Here is an 8,908-nt window from a genome sequence, read left to right as displayed (position 1 = left end):
GGTCATTTGTGTTTCCATTTTATTTTCACAGGTTTGTTTCTATTCGTTGCCATTGTCTTCTTGAGACTGGAAATTGTTTAAATGAAGGGAAAACACTGGTGACTCATTTTGCTTCTATAAACCATTCATTTGGTACACAAAAATCTTGCTGTCCCTTCCTCGTGAAAACTCAACACTTAAATACAAGCAGATGGATGGACTTTTCCCTGTGCACTTGCAAAGTCTGCCAAGCCTGGCACAATACAAATGAAATGGCGTATTTGCAGGGAGGGGAGGTGTCCACTACTGTATAATATCTGTACTATACCAACATTTATTCTAGAGGTTCTAGCTCCAGTATCTTTTAAAGGGGAGATATTTTATTGATTCCAGGAAATGTAAAAACAAGAAGCATACAGAATCATTAAACCATACCCTTACTTCCAAATAGAGGGGGGAAGAATGTTAAAACTCAGTTGTTTCTTGAGATCACACATCTGGTGTGTGCCAGAGCTATAACTGCAGTAGATGTCACCACATTGTCACGCTGATGCTTGATCCAAAGAAACAGTGTGGCCCCTTCCCACTTGAGTTGCATGGAAGTGTGGAATCTAAGCTCCAACAAACCTCCTACACTCTGGCAAGGTGCCCATCATGTTTGAATCATCTCTGCAGTCAGTTTATAGATTATTATAACACAGCAAAACTTTTATCATTGGCTGTCAGGAAGTGAAGGGGAGTATGATCCCACAATCACCACCCTGAGGCCACAGGAGCTGGTCTATCACACAAGAAGATCCTGAGATCATGATGATTTGTTGAAAAGTGGATGGAAAACAACCTTTTGTGGAATGCCAACCTGAAATGTGCCACAGTAGAGCTCTCCTTCTATTGCCTCTAGACGTTTTCCTGCATAAATTATAATTCTAGGGTTTACAATTTAATAAATCAGAAAACAAAGTCAATGGCAGAATTTCAAAATATGAGGATTTTAGAAAAATACCATGAGTGCCTCCTACATGCAATATTCTATATTCTACCCATGGCTCTTTCATACTCCATATTATTTTAATCCATAGTTATCATACATAACTTGATAAATATAATGCAAGCAGAAAATATTACAGAAGAGGGGAAAACGTGAACATTGATTATGAAATTAAATAATCATGCTGTACTATCATTTTAAAACATCTGAATTGACTTAAAGAAATAAAATTATCAAAATGTAAAACTATCAGTAATTGGCTAATAATATTATAAAATAACTGAACAAAAACTACTTACATATTATAGGAAGAGGATTCTTTACATTGCTTTAACTTTTTTCTTTGTTCTTTTCTTTTTTTGAGATGAGATCTCTGGGTCTACCATTCTGACCTTGAACTCACAATCTTTCCACTTCAGTCTCTGACTGGGGGTTATAAACATGAGCTGTGTCATCCACATGTTTGCCTTTTCTATTTTCTAACACCCACCAGTAACACAGCCTGAAGAAAATAAGATGATCAATTTTCTAAAAGAATCTTAGACTCTAAGAATTTTATGGATTACAACAAAAATAAATTTAGCTTAACTTCTTTGAATTATTTGTATATCAAATATTAATACTTTCATCAATACAGATTTTTCTACTTGTCCAAATGTACTTTCATATATTTGCCTAAGAAATGTCCATTTCAATTTGAAGATATAATCAACAGACATTTTTCTGATAACTATTAAATTTTAAAACCTTTTAAACATTGAAAATGCAATCTAGCCTCCAGCTTTTCCTTTCCAAACTTGAGTTCATATTCTGCTTACTGTAGAAAAAAGCAATTTCCTACCTTCCTTTTTTAAAAATTTTCTCTATAGTAGTTCTTAATCTGTGTGATCTAGAAGCTATGTGTTTCTTAGTATACTTGATAAGAGTATGTGTTATTTAATAAAAGCAAAGTAATGTTCTTTATTGTTTCATTTCTAATATCCTTTTCAAAAAGATTAGCAGCATTCTGGATTTTTAAAAACAACAGTAACATTCACAATCACACATTGAGAATAGTCTAGAAGGTTTTGTTTTGTTTTGTTTGTTTTTGTTTTATTTTGTTGTGGTGGTGGTTGTTGCTCTAAAAGATTAGGAAGCATTTGTATCTATAATCATGGAATTAAAGTTTAGAATAAATTTTCCATTCATTCTTATTGTGAGCCTTCACTCACTTCCACTAAATTGGGAGAAAATTTTGTACCTCTAAACTTAAGAATCAGAAAAGAAAACCTTATTTAAAAAAAAATATTTATCAGATAATACTCATAAAGTACATGAAGGCTACACTGTACCACAACTGTAACATAAGTGGTCACTTTGAACTATTACAGGAAAACCAGACATCCACTCAAAAAGAGAAAGAAAGAAAGAAAGAAAGAAAGAAAGAAAGAAAGAAAGAAAGAAAGGAAGGAAGGAAGGAAGGAAGGAAGGAAGGAAGAAAGAAAGAAAGAAAGGAAGGAAGGAAGGAAGGAAGGAAGGAAGGAAGGAAGGAAGAAAGAAAGAAAGAAAGAAAGAAAGAAAGAAAGAAAGAAAGAAAGAAAGAAAGAGAAAAAGAAAAAGCAATACCAAATAGATTGAGAGGTGGGGGAGAATTTTCTTTGATAACTGAAGTATTTGGCCCCTGTATCTCTAATCTTTTTATTATCATTTTATTTTTTAATTGAATATTATCTGCATTGACATTTCGGATGTTATCAATTTCATCCTCTTCCTTCTCCCATTGCCTCCATGGAGGTGCTCCCTCTCCCTAACATTTCTTCCCATGCAGATCATTCATGCTTTAGCCTTCACCCACACAAGCCAATACAGCAACTTGAATACAATTATGCCTGATGTTCATCTGCTTTACTTTCTAGCCACATAGCAAAACAATTTATTTCATAGTGCTGTCAATTAATTTAAAATAAACTCCTTTTACAGCCATGTAAAAAGGCAGGGTATTGTCAGAACTGTAACCCATAGTTATATGAATGAAGAGATACACAAACCTCGTGCCTCTTTTTGTCAGATTTCCCATTGCATTTCAATAAAGAAGCACCATAAATGAATGTTAAGTGGTAGTTACTTTAAAAATGCCATTAAAGGAAAAAGAGGAAGTGTGGTTTTATAATTGCTATTTATAGATTACTTTAGACTACAGAATATATGCATAATTACTATTAATTATAAGTGAGAAGACTCTGGGATGTTACCAAGTGAAGCAATGGCTGTTTTTCTCTTTGATAACAGTGTGTATTAACTGAAGCAAGTCCTGTGTTTTCCTGGATCTGTATAACATACCTTGAGTAATTCAACCTCAACTCTACTCATTAGTCCATTCTTCCTTCCCAAAATCTTCTGATTTAACAAGAGATCTTAATTTAAAAAAAATTGCTTCTCTTTAAGTAAGATTGGCTGTAAACTATGTATAATGGTCCATGCTGTTAATTCTACCACTATGACAGGAAGTGTTAAAGTTTGATGACTGCCTGAACTTTCTGTTTGTGTGTGTGTGTGTGTGTGTGTGTGTGTGTGTGTGTATTTGTGTGCCTATTTTTCAACACATTGTAACAAAAAATTTTAAAGTTTAATCAGGTTATTATTTTGCAATTGAATGGCTATGTTAAGTTTTATATCTAAAGTCTTTGAATGTTTTTAAGAAATAAAATTATTGTGTGTATTTGTATACAGATATACTTATATGTGCATGCCTGTGACTATGCATTTGGAGATCAGAAGTGATGCCAGGTATCTTCTGTGATAAGTTCTTACTTTAAGTTTGAGAAGGGAATGAGTAACTGAAACCAGCACTCTTCAGTTGGCTATACAAACTGGAGCTGCTAAATTCCCATCCCTGCACATCTAAGAAATGCTAAGTAGCTGACCTCTGGTTCCCATACTTTGGTGGCAGACAAATTTATGAACTGACTTATCTGCACAGCCCTAGAAATTATCATATTTAATTACTTTTCTTATATAATGTTAAACATTTACTTCTGTTTTCAAAAGTAAAAAGACAATTTTAATATTTACTTCCTTACAAAAACCCAAAGATTTATGTGTCCAAATAACTGTACTTCTTTATGTATGAATAGAGAGTATTTGCCAGGCAATGGTGGCATAGCCTTTAGTCCAAGCAGTGGGGAGGCAGAGGTGAGTGAATCTCTGTGAATCTCTGAGTTTAAGGCTTGCCTATTCTACATAGTCAACTCCAGAATAGCCAAGCCTACAAGAAATATCACACCTTAGAATATAAAAGAGAGATAAAGAGAGAGAGGGAGAGGGAGGGAGAGAGGGAAGGAGGGAGAGAGAGAGGGGGGGGAGGGAGGGAGGGAGGGAGGGAGGGAGGGAGAGAGAGAGAACGAGTTTATAATATGGTGGAGTTTTAATAAAAACTAATAAGAAATGTTACAATGTTCATAATTTAGATACGTTGAATGCTTGTATTTATTCCTGTGGTTTTCAATAATGGAGTTATTTTAAAAGTGCCAGTATAAACCTTTAAAAATTAAATATTTTATGTGTAATACCTTTGAATAATTCCTTTTATTCTACTTTCCAAACTTGTATGTAATGTTTACTCTCTATATATAATCCTGAATTCAAAACCATGCTTTACATAAAAGTCTTAAAAAAGATATTAGTGACTAAGAAAAAGGAAGCTTTCATATTACTCATTCAAATAATTTGAGTGTAAAACTTCTATGCAAATATGCCATGGATGCTGGGTAAAATATAGAGCACATTAGGAAAGATTTATGTTGTTGAATACAAAATTAGTCTACTGAAATTTTGACTTTGAAATATTGTTTAATGTAAAATAAATTCATTGATTCTGTTGCAGGTTTTTCCTCTAGAAACTATCTCTTCAAAAGTTAAATAAATCTTAACAGTAGAAGGTCACCGATTAAACTCCAACATTTTAAGCAGATAAGACTCATTTATCCAAATGTGGCTTTTATACTCATAGAGAACTGACTTCATAACGTAATGACTTTAAAAAAATCTGAACACCTAAAACACACACACACACAAACACACACATACATATATATGTATATACTTATATATGTTTTTATATAAACAACATACATGTTCAGTTAATGATTTGCTTTTGTTTAATTTCCCATTTTTTCTGAAAGTATAAATTGTTGCAGTAAATATTAAAAATTTAAAAAAGGGTTTATCTCTTTAACGGCCCTAAGGTCTCACTACTCAGGTCCAACCCTGCTATGGAACTGCACGCACCTCTGGTGCCAGGTCTGAGCCGCCACCACTGCCCAACGTATCCACGCAACTCCCTTCCCTGGAGGTTTTCTATTGCCTGTTCTCTGCTTATATCCCGGGGTGTTTCTCTACCCCAAAATACCACATAAATACAACTCTACAGCCCAATAGCTTTTCGTTCAGGTTTATATATTCAACTCTCAATCAACAAACCCTCTATCCAATAAGATTACATCAAATAGACAAAGATACAAACTGCCCTTCTATATGAGATACTAGACCTATAAAATCCATAATGTTCATAGCTATTTAATGACAATTAGTATCACCTGGGTCTAGCTGGTCCTTGGGATCCTCAATCTTACCATGACTTTCCCTAGTCTTCTGATGTCCTCATACCTCTCCTCTCTTCCTTGCCCTGCCCACTCACTGGTTTTCCTCTATTTTACTAATTAAAATGGTAAGGTTCAGATGAAGTCACCTCTTGAGTATTTGACTAGGCAGCCCTGCTTGGGGAAGTGTATTTAACATTAAAATACAACAGCTTCAGGACAATCTACAATAAATGAGCTCAATCTTTATAATTTTTCTTAAAACAGGAGGAATGTTTTAGAAAAATCATAAAATGAAGCAATATTAGTCATGTTCAGCCAGGTGAGGAGTTGTGTATTGCAGTTAGTATGGCCAGCTTCTGCTGGCAGTTAGAAATACATAAAAGGGCTACTTTGGAGTAACATGGCTTTCTCCTCATAAAATGGTCACTGTCCTATAACTGTCCTAGCTTACTCTTCTCATAGCAAACACCATGAAAAGTTCATGTATATTCGGTTTTCTCTTGTTCATCATAAATTCATTTTTAATGTAGTGCATGTTGGCCTCTTTTCACTGACTATATCCTTTTAGGTTTGTATTTAATTTTGTTTTTCATTGAAAATGTTATATCTTTGGGGGAATAAAGCTACTAGGAATTTTTTTTGTGATACCATTATGAGTATTATGGGATTTTAGCATAAATTACTTCCTTCTGAAATTTCCATTTGCTTTGTGGTCCACTTTTGTCCTCTGCATTCTCCTTATTCTCCCCACTTTACCTTCACATTGCTATTCTAATGTTGCTATTCTAATGTTGCTCTCAGAACACAGATGCTCTCTAAACATATACTTATGATTTTACTCCTAGAACATTTTAGTCCATAAAAGTTTACAGCCTTACACAACATAAAGAGTACTTTTATAAAAAGGAGTACAGGGTTCTGAGCCTAAAGCTAGTGTCTAGAAGTTGGAAACACTTCGAAGTACATTTCAGTGGTAGATGAATAGTTTACAGTGTATGAGAACATGCATTCTGTCCCCAACACTAAGCAAAGTAAACAGATGCAGACTTTATGGTGGTGATATATATATTTTCAATATCAGAAAACAGGAAGATAAGAATTTTCCACAGCCCAGTTTCTCTTGCATAGAATTCAAACTTTCTTTTTCTTTCATAACTCAGACATTTCTTTTATGGGTGTCATAGGACAGTTGGCCTTGCAGCCTGCAGTTTCACATCACAATGCCACGTGAGCTGACATGAGGGACATATTTGTCTTGGAGGGCATTTCTGAAATGGGGTGGATAACTGAAAGTCTGTTGTCAAAGGAAATCTCTAAAACATCAGAACTTTATCCCAGACCTAAAACAATATAGCATCTTCCAGTAGCTGCACTGTTAAAGCACCCTCAGCCTCTGTGAGGTGTAGAGAGTGTAGGAAAGAAAACCCGAGTCCACAGAGACAGCCAATTCAAACCCTTATATTTAATCATAACTTTTTAAATCTTAAAAAGAAAATGTGAAAACATCCAAAAGATTCTCCTTGTGATCACACAATTTGAGGGCTGAAGTTTTCTTATCCAGGTGGGCATCAACGCCAAGCTGTCACTCAAACACTTTTGGTTGTGAATAACCAAAGGTAACTTACCATTTTGCTTCCAGTCCAGAACCCATAGCATAGTTTCTAGTATCCTTTCTGTTACCAGATACCTATCAAGTGGATTCCTAATTTAACAGGAACAGTCATTGCTCGTGGTTCTTCATTGTTATTTGTAACAGATGACAGGTACCACTGAATTTTTATCTTCCTCCAATGTATAAGTCACAGTCCCACTGCAATAGTCCTGGTTCATAGTTCTCTTGTTTTTCAAAAGACTTCCCTAACTAGCTCTTCTTTGCCACACTTAGGATGTTTCTTATCTTCTGTTTGCTTAAGAGTATGTTCAGAGCTGAAAATGTTATCAAGTCTTCTCCTTTCTTGAACTCTTAAGTGGACGCCATATTCTCAAGACAATTCCTCAGCTTTTAATTGTGAAATGTGTAATAATATTTTCATAATGCAAGTCCCACACATCTCCCTCTCACCTTTTGACCTTGACTCCACTACTCTGCAACACCATGGAAGATACTGCAGATATTGAAATATGACTTGTATCATTGGCAAAACCATTTCAATATCTGTGTCTACTGCTCCTTAAATATCACTGCACCCCACTCCCCTTGCTTATACTGGTATGACCATTATGAGTTTCAAAGCATTTCTTTTTCTGTGACCACAGCATGCTGACCTGGATAAAGGTTTGCTAAATGAACCCTTTATGCATTTCATAATTGGCAATAACTAGGACTGAGTTCTGTGCTTATATTAAAAGCTTTGATAGCCAAAGGAAACTGATGATTCAAATTTTTCTTTTCTTGATATGAAAACATTGGTTGTCTTGCTAACTATTGCATGGGTGATGATGTTAATGAGCATTTCTTATTAAGAAGATACCAGGTAACTATAAGAAAAACAATAATTAAAATTTGTCACAAAATATCTATTCTGATGCCTTTATTTCTCTTAGGAATTCTGTTTCTTATCGGCCTGGAAGACTCATTATTATTAAACTTGATCAGCCCCATGGTAAATTAGGAAGTGATAACAATTAGTGTATCATGGTTACCACTTAGAACATAATTCTTATGAGGTCAATTAATACTTTCAGCATCACAGTGTTTATCTAATTCCATGGCAATCCTTCTTCTAAAAGTGCTCTAATTTACATTAATAACTTATTTTTTTTAAATGATAACAAAAAAGGATCTGAATATTAAAAAAATCATTACAGGTCATGTTTTCCACATCTGACAACCCAACCTAGTGTAGTGTCAGCATTTAGATTACTCAAGGCAATTTCCTATGTTCTCAACTTCAGAAAAGAAAATACTCGGGCGTTCAGACCAAAAGGCACACACTCTCCTTCACACCTGCTCAATCCCTACATGTTTACAGGGGTTCTTGAGTTAATAAATCACAGTAAAGAAGTATCTCTCTTCTCTTTAATCTTAATCTTTCTCTCTTAATCTTTAATCTGACCTTTAATCTCAGTAAACTCCACTTAGTTCTGCACCCTTTCTAAGAAAAAGTGTAACTCCCCGTTGTCATAATACACAAAGTGGGTACTCCTTCTAGCTGCTACTTATTCATAAAAATAAACATTTAATATTTCATATTTAATAATGGGGGAGTTAAGTATAGTATGTGTGCTTTCTAAAATAAATTCTCCCAAACAAGTGTGTGTTTGCAGCCCTGCAGACCAATCTTCTGCAAAAGCTTCTCTCAGATTTAATTGCACAGCAATTGTTAAACAATTCACCTTTATTGAGTCTTCCAAAAGTACT

This window comes from Micromys minutus (assembly GCF_963924665.1).
Source record: "Micromys minutus genome assembly, chromosome: 6".
NCBI classification, from domain to species: domain Eukaryota; kingdom Metazoa; phylum Chordata; class Mammalia; order Rodentia; family Muridae; genus Micromys; species Micromys minutus.
The sequence above is the reverse complement of the archived record's forward strand: the minus strand, read 5'-3'. Positions refer to the sequence as shown.